The sequence below is a fragment of the Macaca mulatta genome, chromosome 3, assembly GCF_049350105.2.
Source record: "Macaca mulatta isolate MMU2019108-1 chromosome 3, T2T-MMU8v2.0, whole genome shotgun sequence".
In the NCBI taxonomy this organism is placed as follows: Eukaryota; Metazoa; Chordata; class Mammalia; order Primates; family Cercopithecidae; genus Macaca; species Macaca mulatta.
This window is the reverse complement of record NC_133408.1, coordinates 48,223,998-48,242,553: the sequence shown is the minus strand read 5'-3', so window position 1 is coordinate 48,242,553 and position 18,556 is coordinate 48,223,998. Positions and strand designations below refer to the sequence as shown.

The following is an 18,556-nucleotide window of genomic DNA, read 5'->3' as shown; positions in this document are numbered from 1 at the left end:
GAGAGACCCCTTTGACCTCTAACTCTGTAGCTGCCAACCCAGGAAAAACAGAAGAGCTAAGGCAGTCACCCATTCCATGGACAATTCTCTCTGTCCTTTCTCTCCAGATGCATTACATACACAAGAGCTAGCCACCTCTATTAGGCCTTTCTTGCATTGCTATAAAGAAATACCTGAGCCTGGGTCATTTATAAAGAAAAGAGGTCTAATTGACTCACAGTTCTATAGGCCATACCAGAAGGATGGTGCTGATGTTTGCTTCTAGGGAGGTTTCAGGAAACTTCCAATCATGGCAGAAGGTGAAGGGAGAGCAGGCTGGTCACATGGCAAAAGCAGAAGCAAGAGAGAGGCAAAGGGTGTAGGGGAGGGACCACACACATTTCTTTTTTCTTTCTTTTTTTTTTTTTTGAGACAGCCTGTCATCCAGTCTGGAGTGCATTGGCGCAATCTCGGCTCATTGCAAACTCCGGCTCCTGGGTTCAAGTGATTCTCCTGACTCAGCCTCCCGAGTAGCTGGGATTACAGGTGCCCACCACTGCACCTGACTAATTTTTGTATTTTTAGTAGAGACAGAGTTTCACCATGACGGCCAGGCAGATATCGAACTCCTGACCTCAAATGGTCTGCCCACCTTGGCCTCCCAAAGTGCTGGGATTGCAGGTGTGAGCCACCAAACCCAGCCAATGCCACATGCTTCTTTCCTTTTTTTTTTTTTAGATGTAGTTCCGCTCTTGTTGCCCAGGCTGGAGTGCAATGGCGCGATCTTGGCTCACCGCAACCTCTGCCTCCTGGGTTCAAGCGATTCTCCTGCCTCAGCCTCCCAAGTAGCTGGGATTACAGGCATGCACCACCATGCCCAGCTAATTTTGTATTTTTAGTAAAGACGGGTTTTCTCCATGTTGGTCAGGCTGGTCTCAAACTCCCGACCTCAGGTGATCTCCTTGCCTTGGCCTCCCAAAGTGCTGGGATTACAGGCGTGAGCCACTGTGCCCGGCCCACACACTTCTAAAAGACCAGATCTTGTGTGAACTCAGAATGAGAGCTCACTCATAACCAAGGGGATGGTCCAAGCCATTCAACAGGGATCTGCCCCCAATAATCCAAACACCTCCCACCGGGCCCCACCTGCAACACTGGGGATTACAACTCAACATGAGATTTGGATGAGGACAAATATTCAAGGGCTGTCATCACTTTTCTTGGAACACTGCCACATCTACCTGGTCATCCTGCAGCCCTCGTAGCCTGCCCAGGGAGCACCTCCTCCACCCTGGTTCAGGCCCACTCGAAGGGCTACAACTGTAAAAAAAAAAAAAAAAAAAAATCATTAGCTAGTCTGGGTGCAGTGACTCACACCCGTAATCCCAGCACTTTGGGAGGCTGAGGCAGGCAAATCACTTGAGGTCGGGAGTCCAAGACCAGCCTGGCCAACACAGCAAAACCCCATCTCTACTAAAAATACAAAAATTAGCCAGTCATGATGGCATGTGCCTGCAATCCCAGCTACTTGGGAGGCTGAGACAGGAGGGTCTCTTGAACCAGGGAGGCAGAGGTTGCAGTGAGCCAAGATCGCACCATTGCACTCCAGCCTGGGTGACAGAGTGAGACTCCATCTCAAAAACAAAGCATTATCGGCCGGGCGCAGTGGCTCAAGCCTGTAATCCCAGCACTTTGGGAGGCCGAGACGGGCGGATCACGAGGTCAGGAGATCGAGACCATCCTGGCTAACACGGTGAAACCCCGTCTCTACTAAAAAAATACAAAAAAAAAACTAGCCGGGCGAGGTGGCGGGCGCCTGTAGTCCCAGCTACTCGGGAGGCTGAGGCAGGAGAATGGCGTAAACCCGGGAGGCGGAGCTTGCAGTGAGCTGAGATCCGGCCACTGCACTCCAGCTCGGGTGACAGAGCGAGACTCCGTCTCAAAAAACAAAAACAAAAAAAAAAACAAAAAAAAAAAAACAAAGCATTATCTTGGCCCTGGGCTGGAGGAGCTACTGTATCTTCTCTGTGCTACTTAGAACATGTGACAGTACATGTAGAATTCCATTTTCCTATGTAAAACAGACATATAATTCCTGGCTTTCTTCATCCTGCCTATGAAATGAATCAGATTGTATATGCACAGAATCTGTGACAGTAGTGCCATCAGCTCAGGAGTTATTAGGAATTCTACAGAATGATGTATAAGGGACTTCCTTGAGAGGACAGGGTGTGTGGCCTTTTGTCCCATCTGTCAATCTCCAAGATGCCGGGAGCTGCATTCTTCTCACTTGTCTCAGGAAGGCCAACCTTGGCCCCTTGCAGAGGAGACAGTTCAGTCCACCAGAGCAGAGGAACTCTCCACCATCCCAGATGGCCCCAGTTTTACAGAGTCACGAAAGAGACACATAATCACAGGGAGAGGCTAGGAGCTGGACCAGGACGGAAGGCTGGGGTGGAGGGGTAGACAGAGCACTATCAAATCATTGATCAATGCAGTTCAGGTCAAAGGCAATAATGCCTAAGATTTTTTGGAATTCTAACTTCATGGAAAAGATTGAAAAGATGGCTTGGTGTTTGGGGGAGATTTTTGGGTTTTGTTGGCTTTTTTTTTTTTTTTTTCTTCCACAGGGTCTCACTCTGTTACCTAGGCTGGGGATTACAGTTCAACATGAGATCTGGGAAGGGATAAATATTCAAACTATATCACCATCCTACTTCTAGGCTGGAGTCACTGCAGCCCCAAACTCCCAGGCTGGAGTGATCCTCCTGCCTCGGCCTCCCAAATGGTTGGTGCTACAGGGGCGTGCCACCATGTGCCGCTAATTTTAAAAATTTGTTTTTTTAGAGATGGGGTTTTGCCATGTTGCCCAGGCCAGTCTCAAACTTCTGGCCTCAAGTGATTCTCCCACCTCGGCCTCCTAAAGTGCTGGGATTACAGGCTTGAGGCACACACCGGCCACGTGTTTGTTTTGAAGTCAGTGGACATTTGAGGTTTTGCCCGATCCTCTCATTTATGAGCTAGGTTTTGTCTAGTTCAACCTGATGGTAGTGGAAGGGCTGAGCTCCAGGGACTGCCAAGGTGGAGGTGGAGCATCCCTGAACCCTGAGTACGAGGGTCAGAGAGGATGGTGGGGCATAGGCAGGCACCAAAGTGGAGGGTGGCAGGGCTCAAAACAGGCTCACGAGGTGTTCCTTCCCATAGACTTCCTCCCTCACTTGAGCAAGGGACCCCTCTTCCCTTCTGGTCTCTGAGGTCACCTCCCCCACTCACCTCTTAGAAACCTCCTCTGTGTCTCACCCAGAGACCACCACAATCCTCAGCCACCCGACCTTTCTGCACCCACAGGAAAACTCAGCCCTCCAGCTGAAACCGCCTTTGCAAAATTATGACTGAGACAGTGAAAGACATCTCACTTAGCTGACTCCATCTTGCCTCTAACCTCCAAGCTGTCCTTGTTCATTCCTGGGAGTAGGCTGAACTAACTTGGGGAGCAACAAAGATGGTAACGGCCCTTTCCCAAAGCAGACTTTCTTCTTGCCTGGGGGCTAGATCGCCTTTGTAGGATTAACATAAGCTGTAAGATTAGAAATGATGGTTTAGGCGTCATGCAGCTGGAGGTTACTAGATTTTGGCCCTCCGTAAACTGCTCCCAGGACCAGTGCTTGAGATATTTTGGAGACTCTGCACTTGATACACCAGCTGGCACCACCCAGATCAATAAACTGGCCCATCTGATCTTGTGGCTGTCACCCAGGAACTGACTCAGCGCAGGAAGACAGCTTCGACTCCCTGTGATTTCATCTCTGACCAATCAACACTCCTGACTCACTGGCTCCCCCCACCCACCAAGTTATCCTTTAAAACTGCTCCCCTTGGCCAGGCACAATGGCTCCTGCTTGTAATCCCAGCACTTTGGGAGGCCCTCAATCACCTGAGGTCAGGAGTTTGAGACCAGTCTGGCAAACGTAGTGAAACATCATCTCTACTAAAAATACAAAAATTAGCCGGGCGTGGTGGTGGGTGCCTGTAATCCCAGCTACTCAGGAGGCTGAGGCAGGAGAATCACTTGAACCCGAGAGGCAAAGGCTGCAGTGAGCCGAGATCGTGAGCCACTGCACTCCAGCCTGGGCAACAGAGTGAGACTCCATCTCAAAAAAAAAAAAAAAAAAAAAGAGAGAGATCCTGTGGCCGGCAAAATGCAGACCAAACCAGTAAGGGGTAGCTCCTCAGGGCTAGGCATGTCCATCAGAGAGAAAAAGTATCTTTAACATAACCCTGTATGATAATCAGCTCATTACAGCTCACCTACATGGACTGCATATCATGCCTGTACTTAAGATTATGAGATGGAAGCGATATGCAAGCACACAAAGGCTAAAGTAACTAAGTGACACACCTATCAATCAAAAGGCAGATGCTGGCTAAAGACTAGGTGGCCTTGGGAAGAGAAGGAAAAAATAAATAAATAAATAAATAAATAAATAAAAAGATGCAAAGTGGTCAGGCATGGTGGCTCACACCTGTAATCCCAGCACTTTGGGAGGCTAAGGCAGGAGGATCACCTGAGGTCAGGAGTTAGAGGCCAGCCTGGCCAACATGGTGAAACCTTGTTTCTACTAAAAATATAAAAATTAGCCGAGTATGGTGGTGGGCGCCTGTAATCCCAGCTCCTTGGGAGGCTGAGGCAGGAGAATCGCTTGAACCCGGGAGGCAGAGATTGCAGTGATCCAAGATCACACCACTGCACTCTAGCCTGGGTGACAGAGCAAGACTCTGTCAAAAAAAAAAAAAAAAAAGATGCAAAATACACCAAACTGATGCTGATCTCACCTCACAGAGATCAGTCCGCTCTCTCCTCTTTGAGAGTGTAACACTGTGTGTAACAAACTTTTGCTGCTTGCTTTGCTATTTGTATGTGTCACATCCAAATCTTTGTTTGGGACACCAAGAGCCTGGTGCCATCTGGTAACATTGAGATCAAAGGCAGATGTACCCCCTGCCCCTCACGGGGGCTCCTAGGCCCTCAGTACAACGAGGAGACAGCAGGGGCCCATATGAGGGCAACGCAGGACTCAATGCAGCAGGGCGGACTCTCCTGCCTCTCATCAAGGGAGGCTTCCAGGAGGAGGTGATACTTGACCTGTCATTTTTTCCTTCTTCTTTTAAAAATGGGAGTCTGTTGGGTTTACTCATAAATTTTACCGGAATTTTTAAGTTATAAAAGTAGAATGTGTCTGTTGTCACAAGTCAAACAATGAAAAAGCATGTAAAGGTAGTTTATGGTCATCTCCATAACTGACTCACGAGGTATGAACAGGGGTGGGGAGAGCTGGCGTTTATTGGGTACGGATCAGATTCCTGTACTCGCCCTATCACAAGACATATTAACTGGAACTCAGTGATTCTGTAACTTCCTAGGAATGTCTTTGCCCTTGTAGGCTGTGAACTCCGTGAGGATAAAGAACATTTCTGTCCTGTTCAGTTAGCCCTGTAGAGGCTCACAGAGACTTTCTCAGTGAATGAGTCAGTGAATGCTGGAAAGTCCAAAGCTTTCTCTTAGTTACCAAATATAAACATCACAACAACCCTGCAAGGTGGACATGGCTATTTCCTGTTTTTTGTTTTTTTTTTTTTTTTTGACAGAGTCTCGCTGTGTCACCCAGGCTGGAGTGCAGTGGCAGGATCTTGGCTCACTGCGACCTCCACCTCCCAGGTTCAAGCAATTATCCTGCCTCACCCTCCCAAGTTGTTAGGATTACAGGTGCCCGCCACCATACCTGGCTAATTTTTCTATTTTTAGTAGAGACACGATTTTGCCATGTTGGCAGGCTGGTCTTAAACTCCTGACCTCATGTGATTCACCCGCCTTGGCCTCCCAAACTGCTGGAATTACAGGTATGAGCCACCGCACCTGGCCACTATTTCTATTTTACATAGGAATCAAGGTTCTAAGGATAAATAATTTCCAAGGTCACTCAGCTAATAACATAGAATTCAAGCACATTCTAAAGATGGCTTTTGGCCAGGTACGGTGGGTCATACCTGTAATTCCAGCATTTTGGGAGGCCAAAGTGGAAAGATTAGTTGAGGCCAGGAGTTCAAGACCACCTGGGCAACATAGCAAGATCCTGTCTTTACAAAAAATAAATTTAAATATTAGCCCAGTGTGGTACATGCACCTGTAGTCAGTTCCAGGTACTCAGGAGGTTGAGGCAGGACAACTGCTTGAGCCCAGGAGCTCAAGGCTGCAGTGAGCTATGACTGCACCACTGCACTCCAGCTTGGGCAACACAGAAAGACCTTATCTCAAACAAAACAAAACAAAAAGGCCAGATGTGGCAGCTCATGCCTGTAATCCCAGCACTTTAGGAGGCCAAGGCAGAGGATTGCTTGAACCCAGGAGTTTGAGATCAGCCTGGGCAAAATAAGGAGACCCTGTCTCAACAAAAAATTAGCCAGACATGGTGCTGTGTCCCTGTAGTCTCAGCTACTTGGGAGGCTGAGGTGGGAGGATCACTGGAGTCCAGGAATTCTGGGTTGTACTGAGCTATAATTGGGTCACTGCGCTCCAGCTTGGGCAACAGAGAAAGACCTTATTTCTAAAAAAAAATAAAAGAAATAAAAGTGACTTTTACCTTTATCCCCCAAAAAGGGCTAGAGGAATAAAGAGGAGGAAGGGGAAGGTTTCAGGGCAGGAGAACAGCATGTGTGGGGTCCCAGAGGTGAGTAAAAGTCCTCACTGTGTGTTTGGGGTAAGGGAAGACACTAAGACAGAGGGAAGCTAGGAAAATGGACGTGAACCAGCCTAGAATGGGGTTTGGACTTGACTTAGTTCAGTAAAAAGCCATGATCCCAACTGTGCCTTAGAAGCAGGGCCCTGGAGGCCGGGTGCGGAGGCTCACACCTGTGATCCCAACACTCTGGGAGGCCGAGGTGGGCGGATCACCTGAAGTCAGGAGTTCAACACCAGCCTGGCCAACATGGTGAAACCTCGTCTCTACTAAAAATACAAAAATTAGCCGGGCGTGGTGGCGGGCACCTGTAGTCCCAGCTACTTGGGAGGCTGAGGCAGGAGAATCACTTGAACCCGGGAGGCAGAGGTTGCAGTGAGCTGAGATCATGCCACTGCACTCCAGTCTGGACAATATAGTGAGACTCTGTCTCAAAAAGAAAAGAAAAGAAAAAAACAGCTGTGCCCTGGAGACTGCAAGAAGGGGCTTGGAGGGACAGGGACCCAAAGAAGGCAGGGACACTCTGTGGAATGCAGGATACCGTTCTGAACATACCTGCTCTCTTTTGCCTTTGTTCCTGGATTCATACCATTTTCTCCGATTTGCTACCATTCAATTTGTCCTTAACCGCTCACATCTCCACAACAGTTGCCCTCACAGGTCACACCAACCTTGAGTTCTAAGTGACCAAATCCCCATCCATCTCATCCAGCTGCCCTTCCTCTTTCTGAAATCTCACAATCAGTTCCTAGGACACCCTCACCTCCTGACAGTCCTTCTCCCCGGCTTCTGCAGCCCTTGCCCGCTCACTAAGTGGGAGCACCAGGCTAAAAGCTTCGGCTCTGCCATCTCCATCATCCCCCGGGCTGGCAAACGCCACCAAGCCAAGTCTCTTCACTCGCTGCAGGAGGGACAAGGGAACCGTGCTCTGGGTGAAGAGATTCAGACCCCTCCCAGCCTGGGATTCTGGTGGCAACGGTGTCCCCAAAGGATGTAACGGAGCAGGTGGGGCATTCCTCCCCCAGGTCAACCTCCAGGGTCAGGGTGCTCCACAAGGAAGCTGGGCAAAGGAAAACGCAGCTTCTTCTCCAAAGAAACTCAAATAGCCAACAAGCCCAGGAGAAGGAAAAAGCATATAAATTTCACCAGGAAGCAAATAAATCTAAAACATAGCAAGATACAATTTCTTCTTCGTCTTCGTCTATCAAATTGCACCCATCATGATGAGAGATGACTATAATAGCTGGTGGTGTACGGGTGTTTTCATGTGGTGTTGACTTGGCATCATAGTTCTAAAGGATAATTTGAAAATATTCATCAGGGACCATTGGAAGAGTCATACCATTTTTTTTTTAGGAGTTGGCGTCTCACTGTAACCCAGGCTGGAGTGCAGTGGCACAACCTTAGATCACTGCAGCCTTGAACTCCTGGGCTCAAAAGATCCTCCCACCTCAGCCTCCAGAGTACCTGAGACCACAGGCCCCACCATACCCAGCTAATTTTTTTACATTTCGTAGAGATAGGATCTCACTATGTTGCCCAGGCTAGTCTCAACTCCCAGCCTCCAGTGATTGTCCCACCTCAGCCTCCCAAGGCACTGGAATTACAGGCATGAGTCACCACACCCAGCTGCTGATATCATTTTAACGATGCCATTTCTAGCTATTCATTCTCAATTAATCTGATGTAGATATAAAATAAAATTCATACAAGAATGTTTATTGCCTTGTTACTGATTATAGTAAAAAGCAGAGGTACACATGTCCAAGAATAGACAAATAGGGGACTGGTTATATGACTGTTGTATTCCATAGAATAGAATAGTAATCAGCCTTTAAAATACAAACCGTCCATAGAATAAATCTAAATACATAGAAATAAAATGTTAACAATGTTTATCTGAATGTTAAGGTTAAGGGGGTATTTTTTCAGGCTGGGCATGGTGGCTCACGCCTATAATCCCAGCACTTTGGGAGGCCGAAGCACCTGGATCACCTGAGGTCAGGAATTCAAGACCAGCCTGGCCAACATGGTGAAACCCTGTCTCTAACAAAATACAAAAATTAGCCGGGCACAGTGGCACATGCCTGTAGTCCCAGCTCCTCGGGAGGCTGAGGCAGGAGAATCACTTGAACCTGGGAGGCGGAGGTTGCCGTGAGCCGAGATCGCACCATTGCACTCCAGTCTAGGCAACACTCTGACTGAGACTCTGTCTCAGAAAAAAAAAAAGAAAGATTTTCCTCTTTGTGTTTGTCTATATTTTCTAAATGTTCCACGATGGATATGTTTTCATCTTATAATTTTTCTTTTGAGAGACAAGGTCTCTGGCTGGGCCCAGTGGCTCATGCCTGTAATCTCAGCACTTTGGGAGGCCAAGGCGGGCGGGATCATGAGGTCAAGAGATCAGGACCATCCTGGCCAACATGGTGAAACCCTATCTCTACTAAAAATACAAAAATTTAGCTGAGCGTGGTGGTGCGCACCTATAGTCCCAGCTACTCGGGAGGCTGAGGCAGGAGAATCTCTTGAACCTGGGAGGCGGAGGTTGCAGTGAGCAGAGATCGCACCACTGCACTCCAGTCTGGGCGACAGAGCAAGACTCGTCTCAAAAGCAAAACAAAACAACAACAACAACAAAAGAGAGAGGCAAGTTCTCAATGTGTCCCCCAGACTGGAACGCAGTGGTGCGATCCTAGCTCACTGCAGCCTCCAACTCCTGGGCTCAAGTGACCTTCCCTCCCTCCTGAGTAGCTGGGGTTACAGATGTACCACACCTCATTATATAATTTTTAAAACACAATAAATGTGTGTGAATATATAAATATGCATGTATATGTATATATAACATATTATTTTATTTTATTTTTATTTTTTTGAGACAGAGTCTTGCTCTGTCATCCAGGCTGGAGTGCAGTGGCGCAATCTCGGCTCATTGCAACCTCCGCCTCCCGGGTTCAAGCGATTCTCCTGCCTCAGCCTACCGAGTAGCTAGGACTACAGGCCCATGCCAGCATGCTCAGCTAAATTTTTGTATTTTTAGTAAAGATGGGGTTTCACCATGTTGGCCAGGATGGTCTCGATCTCTTGACCTCGTGATTTGCCTGCTTCGGCCTCCCAAAGTGCTGGGATTACAGGCATGAGCCACTGTGCCCTGCCTATATACATTTTTTTTTACTTTATTTTATTCTGTTTTATTTTATTTTATTATAGGTATGCCTTATGTCACCCCTTGGAGAACCTATGGAAAATCATTCACTGGTAACAATTTCCAAGCTGGGATTCCCCAGACCTTTGTAGTCAAAATGCTTAACAAAAATTGCCTATTTGCCTACACTGAAGCCACTGTTCATTAAAGATGCCAGCGCCCTCTCCTGCTAAGCAGGTAAAGTTTGGTAGCTTTTTTCCGTGCGAAAGTAATGACATGGTGTCTCATTAAATGAGTTGAGTCCTTTCTTGCTCATTTACAGTGTTTATTGCTTCTACATTCCACATGTATTTGGATTTTTCTTTAAAAAGATTAAGGCTGAGGGCAATGGCTCACACCTGTAATCCCAGCACTTTGGGAGGCTGAGGCAGGAGGTTTGCTTGAGGCCAAGAGTTCAAGACCAGCCTGGAAAACATAGCGAGACCGCCATCGGTACAAAAATTTTAAAAATTAGCTGGGCATGGTGGTGCACATCTGTAGTCCTGGCTACTTGAGAGGCTGAAGCAGAAGGCTCACTTGAGCTCAGGAGGTCAAGGTTGCAGTGAGCTATGATTGAGGCACTGCATTCCAGCCTGGGCAACAGAGAGAGACCCTGTCTCTAAAATAAAACGGATTATTACTTAATTAAGGCAGCTGGTTTTTCAGGCAAGTCTTTTGCATCGTGGCATTCTTGGGGACACACATTAGAAGGCTCTTCAAGGACAAGTCTGAGGACCATCACCAAGCTTTGAAACTGTCTCCTCCTGCCACCTCCAGGACATATTTCTGCTTGTGACAAAATCAGTCAATGAAGTCCCCAGTGGCAGCTCCCCTGAAGACGCAGTGGCAGTGTGGGGAGCCCCCATGGGGCGTGGAGGGAGGGTCCTTCCTGCATCTCCAAGTCCAACCTGTACACCACTGTGTGTCCTTGTGCAATCCAGAGAACCTCTCTGAATTTCCATTTCCCCCTGGAAAATGAGAGTAAATGATGCCTGTTCTGGCCACCCAGATCACTCTAGAATATTCTACAATGTTATGGGAGGCACTGGAATGAGCTGCGGTCCCCCAGTCCCGGGTGCACGTTCTGCTCTGCCACACAAGAGCTAGGTAGCCTGGGTCTATTCCTTTTCCATAAGGTCCTTGGCTCCTGGCAGAGTTGTGAAGGTTGAGGTAGAGCTGGGGCCACTCCAACCCCTGCACACACCAATGGCGGTGGATGGACTTCCTGGCTTCCTAGTGCCAGCAGACACTGTCACTGTTTCTTGAAAGCAAGAGCCACCAGTTGAGGCTAAAGCATGGTATGGTGCATTGAATAGGATCACCCCAAAATACATCCTCAAGTCCTAACTCCTGGTACCTGGGAATGCGAACTTCTTTGGAAATAGAGGCTTTCATGATGTCATTAAGTCAAGGATCTCAAGATCAGATTTAGGATGGGCCCTAAATTCAAATACTTGTCAGAGAAAAGAGAGAGAGGTGTGACATACAGGGAAGATGCCCAGAGATGATGAGGCAGAGATTGGAGTGATGCTATCACAAGCCAAGAAACACCAGGAGTCACCAGGAGCTAGAAAAGGCTGGCTGGGCACCGTGGCTCACGCTTGTAATCCCAGCACTTTGAGAGGCCGAGGCCGGTGGATCGCTTGAGCCCAGGAGTTTGAGACCAGCCTGGGCAACATAGCAAGACCCCGCCTCTACAAGAAAAAAAATACAAAAATTAACCAGTCTCATAATCCAGCCTCTAAATAATGAGATAAACATTTTTTAAAAAGGAAGAAGCTGGCCAGACGCGGTGGCTCACACCTGTAATCCCAGCACTTCGGGAGGCCAAGGTGGGTGGATCACGAGGTCAGGAGTTTGAGACCAGTCTGACCTACATGGTGAAACCCCGTCTCTACTAAAAATACAAAACTTAGCCAGGCGTGGTGGCATGTGCCTGTAATCTCAGCTACTTGGGAGGCTGAGGCAGGAGAATTGCTTGAACCGGGTGGCGGAGGTTGCAGTGAGGCAAGATCGCACCACTGCACTCCAGCCTGGGCAACAGAAAGACACTCTGTCTCAAAAAAAAAAAAAAAAAAAAAAAAAAAAAAGAGCTAGAAAAGGCAAGAAGAGATCTTCCCCTAGAGTGGCTGAAGGGAATGTGGCACTCATGATAACCTTGACTTCAAGCTTCTAGCCTCCACAACTGTAAGAGAATAAATTTATGTTGCTTGAAGCCACCAAGTAGTGTTTGTTAATTTGTTGTGGCAGACCTAGGGAAGGCATACACACAGGCATCCCCAATTACAGCAAGCGGCAAAGAATGGGGACCCTGGAGCTGGAAGGCTTAGGTTCAAATCCTGGCTCCTCCAACTGATGAGTGGGTGGCATTGAGCAATTTCTTTTCTTTTCTTTCTTTCTTTCTTTTTTTTTTTTTTTTTTTTTTTTTTGAGATAGAGTCTTGGTCTGTCGCCCAGGCTGGGGCATAGTATCACGATCTCAGCTCACTGCAACCTCTGCCTCCAGGGTTCAAGTGATTCTCCTGCCTCAGCCTCCTAAGTAACTGGGATTACACGAACCTGCCACCATGCCCAGTTAATTTTTGTATTTTTCGTAGAGACGGGGTTTCACCATGTTGGCCAGGCTGGTCTCGAACTCCTGACCACACATGATCTGCCTGCCTTGGCCTCCTAAAGTGTTGGGATTACAGGTGTGAGACACCGTGTCCCACCGAGCAAATTATTTACCATCTCTGCACCTGTTTCCCCATGTATAAAAACCCAAAATCAGTAACACATCCTTCTTCTTAGAAATGTTGTGAAAGTTAAATGAGATAATATTTAGAAAAGTGTCCAGCACATAGCGAACCCTCAATGAATATCTGCAATTTTTACTACATATATTTTTTATTTTTAAAGAGGTAATGTCTTGCTCTGTCACCCAGGCTGGGGTGCAGTGGTGCGATCCTAGCTCACTGCAGCCTGGAATTGCTAGATTCATGAGATCCTCTCCCCTCAGCCTCCTGAGCAGCTAGGACTACAGAGACACACCACCACACCCAGCTAATCTTTTATTTAAAAATATTTTTGGCCAGGCTAGTCTTGAACTCCTGCCCTCAAGCAATCCTCCCACCTCAGTCTCCCAAAGTGCTGGGATTACAGGCAAGATTGAGCCACCATGCCTGGCCCATTTTTAATATTACTATGATACTCAGACTATCAGGTCTCTATTGACTTCTCCAACTGGGGTGTGGGGGTCTCTGGGCCTTCCCACACCCCAATGAGCTGTGGGTGACCCCAGCTCATCCCAGTGCCACCCAAGATTTGATCTTCTCCAGGGAATCTGATTACCAATATCCCAATTCTCTCCCTAGCTCCGTGTAAGTTGAGATAATGCGGTTCTGAATTTGTCTAAGGCCTTTGAGCATCTGTTAATATAATACTTCCTTCCTGTACTACTTCTCAACCGCCACCAAACTCAAACGCTGCCTCTCCCTCTCCCCGTACCCTCATCAGCCCAGATGGAAGGCCCCCAGAGGTCCCCTCTGTGCCCCTCCAGCCCCGGGCCCCCTCTCGTAGCTCCAGCAGCAGACTGGGCTGTGGCCGTTTCTGCCCCAATCCCATCTCATTAACTCTCCTATAAACTGTTTATTCCCCCTGCCTCCTCCAGAGCACCTGCCCAGGCAGAGCCAGCCTTTGGTGTTTGCTGAATGAGTAAGTTTATTACTCTTTGTATAAAACAGAACTCCTTGTAATATTTTACATCACTTGAGTTTCAAAGGTTGCCCCTTTGTCTATTGTGAACAAATTTGTTCTCACCTCCACCACTCTCTTCCCAATTTTATGGATGTTAACCATTTCCACTCCCAGCTTCACCTTTCTAAGCTAAAGAGTGTTGACCCCTTCAGACCCCTGCCCCTGCCCCTCCGGGGCAGACACTTGGTCCCTCTCCCCTAGCCCATCCCCACCCCAACCCTTACTAGGAACACTTTGGAACTTCATGTACAGAAAACAGGATACTGGTTCCAGTCATCATGTGGATCCCTGGCATTTTTCTGGCATTTTCTGGCTTTTGTGTCCTCTGCAGCAGTTGGAGAAGGTAGAGTTCTAGACTGTGTCCCTATTCCAGGAGCCCCAGGCCACCAAGACAGCTTCTCCAAGAAACCCCACGGTCACCCCACACTCAACAGGCCCAACTGGAGACCCTTGTCTTCCACCAAAGAGAGGCTCCTTCCTCCCGGTCAATACAGCCTCCTGGACCGTCCATCTCCTATTCCAGGGTGGCTCTTGGTGCCTCTCGAGAGGCCTCTTTCAAATAAAGATGGTAGAAATATAAACCATAATATCAGAGATAAAGAGTTCTTTTCTGATTTTTAAATTTATTATTATTATTATTATTTGAGACAAAGTCTCTCTATGTTGCCCAGGCTGGAATGCAGTGGCAAAATCACAGCTCACTGCAGCCTTGACCTCCTGGGCTCAAGCATTCTTATCTCAGCCTCCCAAGTAGCTGGGACTACAGGCGCACATCACCACACCCAGCTAATTTTTTTCTGGTATTTTTTGTAGAGACGGGGTCTCGCTATGTTGCCCAGGCTGGCCTCAAACTCCTGAGCTCAAGCAATCCTCCCACCTCAGCCTCCTAAAGTGCTGAGATTACAGGTGTGACCCACTGAACCTGGCCAAAGACTTCTTTTCAACAGGATGATCAGCAGATAAGACACAGTAGAGGAAAGAATTAGTGAAGATAAATCAATAAAAACTGAAAATAAGTCAGTTTTTATCTTCCTTCAATTGATAAGTCAGTAAAAATTACCCAAACTGAAACACAGAAAGGGGTAGTAGGGATGTGTGCAGAACAGTATCCAAGAGCTGTAGTCCAATATGGTATGGCCTAACATACGTCTCATTGTAGTCTCAGAAGGAGAAGAGAGAGAGAACAGGGCAGGAGAAATACTTGAAGACAATAATCACTAAGAATTTCCAAAAATAAATGAAGGGCCACAAACCACAGACATTGTAGTCAGAGTCAAATTCCTGAAAACCAAAGATAAAGAGAGAAAAGCTTTTTCTGAGACAGGGCCTCACTCTGTCACACAGGCTGAAGTGCAATGGTGCAATCACAGCTCACTGCAGTCTCAAATTCCTGGACTCAAGAGATCCTCTTCCCTCAGCCTCCCAAGTAGCTAAGACTATAGGCATGCACCACTATGACTGGCTATTTTTTTTTTTTAAGAGATTGAGTCTCCCTGTGTTGCCCAAGCTAGTCTCGAAGTCCTGGGCTTAAGGGTTCCTCCTGCCTTGGCCTCCCAAAGTGCTGTGATTACAGGCATGAGCCACCACACCCAGCCTAATTTTTTTTTTTAAGAGATGGGGTGTCACTGTGTTGCCCAGGCTGGGGCCTCCCAAAGCACTGGGATTATAGGCATGAACCACTGCACCCAGCTGATGAAGAGAAAATTCTGAAGGCAGCCTGTCTTAGTCTTCTTGGGCTGCCATAGCAAATACCACTGACTGGGTGGCTTAAACAATAGAAATTGGCCAGGTGTGGTGGCTCATGCCTGTAGTTCCTGAACTTTAGGAAGTTGAGGTGGGAGGATGGTTTGAGCCCAGGAGTTCAAGACCAGCCTGGGCAACAAAGCAAGACCCCCATCGCTTAAAATAAAATTTTAAAAAAAAAGGAAAGAAAGATTTATTTCTCACAGTTCTGGACGCTGCAAAGTTCAAGACCAAGGTGCCAGCTGATTTAGTTCATAGTGAGCACTCACATTTTCCTACCTCAGCCTGTAGCAGGGGCTGGGGCAATGGCACTGGACCCATCCTAGAAGCCCTCCCCTAAGACCCAGGCTTCCAGGACAGCTCCACTCAGAAACTTCACCATCACCCCAAACTCCATAGCCCCAACTGGAGACCTTTGTCATCCAGCAGAAAAAGGCTCCTCTCCCAGTTAACACAGCCTCCTAGACTATCTGTCTCAGTGTCCTCCAGCCAACCATCAAGTGGAGCCCCCATTTCCAGGGGAATTGGGTTCCCAGCTGGGCCTTCATATCCTCCTCCCAGGATGGCTTTGGGTGCCTCTCGATGGCCTCTCTGATGCTGGTCTGCGCTACAGAGGCATCCCCAGCCCTACTTAGTCCCAGAGGTTCCTGTGATGTCTAAACATCTCAGCTTGGTCTTAGTGCTCCTGTCATCCACAAATGCACCAGCACCACCACACTCTCCCCAGCAAACATCACGCTTGATCCAGCACATGCCCCCTCGTCTTTCAGGGCATTCCTACGCTGTAGCTCCCCTGCAGAGCTGTGGAAATGATTTTTCTACTTTCTCAGAGTGCTCTTCCCTCACTCGACTGCTTCTCCAAAACCTCACCAGTCCAGAGTGTGCCCGGGAGTACCCAGAAGAGGGTGCAGAGAGTAGGAAGAAAAGTTACAGATGCTGGGCCAGGTGCAGCGGCCCACACCTGTCATCCCAACACTTTGGGAGTTCGGGGCGGGCAGATCACTGGAAGCCAGGAGCTCAAGACCAGCCTGGCCAACATGGTGAAGCCCTGTCTCTACCAAACACACACACAAAAATTAGCTGGGCTTGTTGGCACACACCTGTAGTCCCAGCTACTCCAGAGGCTGAGGCAGGAGAATCTCTTGAACCCTTGAGACAGAGGCTGCAGTTAGCCGAGATTGTGTCACTGCACTCCAGCCTGGGTGACAGAGGAGATTGTCAAAAAAAAAAAAAAAAAAAAAAAACTACAGATGCCACTGGTAGTCTCTGATCTGACATCTGAACTGCTTGCCAAGGACCCAGAATCCATTCCTAGAGCACGGGATGGTTTGCAGAGAACTGGGTTCCTCTAGAGGGGAAGAGGTGCGCTAGTGGAGAGAACTGGGATCCTCTAGGGGAGGAGAGGCGCAGGGCGCAAATCCACTGTAAAGTGGTCGCCGTGTTCATTATTTGATATGTGGCCCCAGGAAAATCACTCATCCTCTCTCTGAGCCTCCATATCCTCATCTACCCTGACTTCCTTACACAGATCTCCTCATGAGAATCATACGAGCTACCTGCTGGGAAATGGCTTTGTGAACAGCAAAAGCCTCTGCAAGAGGAGGGCAGGGGTCTCTGCCTCCATCTCTGGATCTAATCAGACCTTCCGGAGCCCTCCAGAGTGGTCCTACTTGCGTGGCTTCACTCCCTCCTGCTTTCTGTACTGGCCATAGATAGATGGTTTTCTGACTGTTTTACACACGAAGGGGTTCACCTGTGTTATCTTTGCCACACAATTATAAGCACCTCAGGGACAGGGGCTTTGGTTCCTTGGGGGTTGTCTCTAACACTCGGCTGGGTACACCGAGGCAATGCCACCTGCTGACTCCTGGGGCCTTCATCATCGCTGCCATCACCTCCATCACCCTCTCCTTGAATAATCTGACCAGAGAAATCGCAGGATCAGTCAGGCCAGGCCTGGGAAGCAGAGATGGAAAGGACCCCTCCTAAGATCCATCCCAGCCCACAGCTTCCCACTCCTGTATATTACCTTAAAGGGAATCTATGTGTTATTAACAAACTCTCATAATGTTCCCAAATCCACAGAGTTCATCACTCCAGCCCTTGAAACTCTCCCATCAGCTCCTCCTCTTCTGTACCTCTCTCCCAACATGTCCTGGGAGGGTAAAGGAGGAATCATCTATCAAGGCTTGGCGGACAGAGGCAGCCTCGGAGGGCCTGAGTCACTGGCTAGGAGGATGGTGGAACTGCCCTGGTAGGTTACTTCGAAGGTGTCCTGCAGGGCTACAGAGACCCCCACCCCAGCTCCCCTGCCCCCTCACCACCCCTTCTGCCCACCCCACAGCCTTCAACTCAAGGTCTCCCTCTGCCGCCTCTCCTCATCCCTGTCCACCCCTGCCAGGAAGGAATCAGAAAGTCTGTTCTGTATGAGAGAAATTATCGGGTAACCAGTCATCTCTCAAACATAGCCACGACCAGGCTGAGCAAGGATCCCCCAGCCTCTGTCTCCTCCCGCAGCCCCTCAGCCACTTTGTTGCTGTTGTTGTTGTTTGTTTGTTTGAGAGAGTCTCACTCTGTCGCCAGGCTGGAGTGCAGTGGTGCAATCTCGGCTCACTGCAACCTCTTCCTCCAGGGTTCAAGTGATTCTCCTGCCTCAGCTTCCCGAGTAGCTGGGACTACAGGCGTGTGCCACCACACCCAGCTGATTTTTATATTTTTGGTAGAGTTGGGGTTTCACCATGTTGGCCAGGATGGTCTCAATTTCCTGACCTCGTGATGCGCCTGTCTCAGCATCCCAAAGTGCTGGCATTGCAGGCGTGAGCCACCGCAACTGGCAGCCATTTTTATTTTCTTTCTTTCTTTCTTTCTTTCTTTCTTTCTTTCTTTCTTTCTTTCTTTCTTTCTTTCTTTCTTTCTTTCTTTTTTGACAGTGTTTCACTCTTAAACACTGGAGTGCAGTGGCACAATCTTGCCTCACTGCAAACTCCACCTCCCAAGTTCCAGTGATTCTCCTGCCTCAGCCTCCCAAGTAGCTGGGATTACAGGTGCGACCCACCATGCCTGGTTAATTTTTATATTTTTAATGGAGACGGGGTTTCACCATGTTAGCCATGCTGGACTCAAACTCCCAACTTCAGGTGATCCACCCACCTGGACCTCCCAAAGTGCTGGGATTACAGGCA

General features: G+C 48.4%; 1 protein-coding gene across 1 annotated transcript in view; it reads right to left on the bottom strand.

Moving 5' to 3' along the window:
* MUC12 (mucin 12, cell surface associated) overlaps positions 1 to 18,556 on the bottom strand; it is a 47,516-nt gene that overhangs the window by 28,225 nt on the left and 735 nt on the right. The window lies entirely within an intron of this gene.